The sequence below is a fragment of the Cyprinodon variegatus genome, unplaced genomic scaffold, assembly GCF_000732505.1.
Source record: "Cyprinodon variegatus isolate N-32 unplaced genomic scaffold, C_variegatus-1.0 Scaffold618, whole genome shotgun sequence".
Classification (NCBI taxonomy): domain Eukaryota; kingdom Metazoa; phylum Chordata; class Actinopteri; order Cyprinodontiformes; family Cyprinodontidae; genus Cyprinodon; species Cyprinodon variegatus.
The window spans coordinates 487624-489660 of NW_015151071.1; the positions used below are offsets into that span (position 1 = coordinate 487624).

Sequence of the window (2037 nt, forward strand, 5' to 3'; positions counted from 1 at the left end):
CCCCTGTGCTGCGGCCTCCCGCCCTGCCTTCCCCTGTGCTGCGGCCTCCCGCCCTGCCTTGCCCTGTGCTGCGGCCTGCCTTCCCCTGTGCTTCAGCCTCCCGCCCTGCCTTCCCCTGTGCTGCGGCCTCCCGCCCTGCCTTGCCCTGTGCTGCGGCCTGCCTTCCCCTGTGCTTCAGCCTCCCGCCCTGCCTTCCCCTGTGCTGCGGCCTCCCGCCCTGCCTTGCCCTGTGCTGCGGCCTGCCTTCCCCTGTGCTTCAGCCTCCCGCCCTGCCTTCCCCTAAAGTTGGTGAGTATTCTAATGTATTCCACTCCAGTTTGTCTAGGTTTTTCAATTTTTTATTTACATTTTTAATTTATTTTTTTTTGGGGGGGGGTCAGTGAATAAAAGTATTTGGGCAGGTCATCATCCCAGAAAAATCTGGAGTCGGATTGGTCTATATAAATTATTTTCTGACAACATGATGGACCTGGCCTCTAGGAAGAAGTCGGAGAGTGAGGTACTTATATAATTTTTTTTATTGGCTGTTAATGTAGTTCGTACACCTGTTATGTGGTTGTAACTTTTAAATATTTGTATCTTTGCAGGTGATCAATACCTGTTCTTACTGGGCAGGCAGACTGGGGCATTGATTCTTATCTCATGATCTCGGTATGGCAGGGGACTGTAAAAGGTCGGAAGAAGGCAAGTATCATTGCATAAACCAAACAAGCTGGATACAGAGTTTGTTAAAGTTGGGTCTTTCACAGGTGCCTTTGATGACCTACAATGTGGTGGCAGCGGCTGTTTGTCACAACCACCACTGGACGCTTATTGTGAGTACTAAATAAGTTATTATCAAATGTTGTACCAGATCTGTCTGACTCGGTTTGTACTGGACAGGTTATTTACCCCATGGAAAAGAGGATAGTTAATGTTGACCCCTTTGGTGCAACTGAAGCACAAATCGAAAGGTACCAGGAGATGACCAGGTATGTCATTGAGAGAGGTGACAAATGTACAACAATCACAATACATGCTTATCTGACTGTTTGAATGTCTTACTGCAGAGCTTTTGTACGCAAACAATGCCTGGTCATAGGGAGGTGCGAACGCTCCACAGTGCCTCACCCAAGGCAGCAGGATGGTACATCGTGTGGCATTCTCGTGTGCGCGGTAAGCAGACATTGTACAATGTGGCCCAGCGAGCCCAAAAACTAATGACTGCAAATCCTCAGATTGCAGAGTTTATATTAAGGGGTCGAGAAGCGGCCTTCCCTGTCCAGGCGGAGGGTGTGTCAAAACTGAGGCTGGACTGGCAACGACTCTGCTGGCAAAGACAGGTGAACTACTGCAGCCACTGTGTGCTTATAATGTATCCATATTATCCTTGCCCTAATACTTATCTTTGCAGATGACCTTTCGGGATCGTGTCGGGCATGTGGGGAGTTCAGCTTACAGATGACTGGGTAAGTCGTTGTGTTGAACATGACTGCTTATTTTGAAGCCTCAGGTACCTTTTAGCTAATGTAATGCTTCACCTAAACCCATAATTTGTTTCCTAACCGCAGTCTAATTATCTTTATTGTGTCTTCAGATTGAATCCAATAGCTGTTCTGGGTGGAATCACTGCGCCTGTGTAGGATATCCATCCACAGTGGGAGAGTATCACTGCCAGGCCTGTGAGGAATAATCCATCAGCAAATTTGCAAAGGTCTGTTTTGTCTTTTATTTTTTAAGGTGGAGAGGTTGACAGCCAGTGTAAGATGATGACTTAATGCAATTTTTGAATTTCCCTATAGTTTTCTTTCCGGAACTCCATCTCCTCTGCTCTTCACCTGAGCCTGGCACACCTGGAGGAGAACACCCACGTTTTGATGCTGATTCTGGACTTCAGCTCAGCTTTCAAAACCATCATTCCACAGCGTCTGATAGGATAACTGGAAAAGCTGGGCTTCACTACGACCCTCTGCAATTGACTGCTAGACTTCCTCACAGACTGCCCTCAGTCAGTCCGGGTCGGACAGAACACCTGCGATGTCATCAGTCTAACCACAG

General features: G+C 47.9%; 1 long non-coding RNA gene across 1 annotated transcript; it reads left to right on the forward strand.

Moving 5' to 3' along the window:
* The first annotated feature begins 284 nt into the window (after positions 1-284).
* Positions 285-1693, forward strand: LOC107096366. The gene is made up of 6 exons (XR_001481792.1): positions 285-499; positions 588-971; positions 1050-1155; positions 1218-1322; positions 1394-1448; positions 1577-1693. It is a non-coding gene; the product is annotated as an uncharacterized LOC107096366 (long non-coding RNA).
* The last annotated feature ends 344 nt before the right edge of the window (positions 1694-2037 follow it).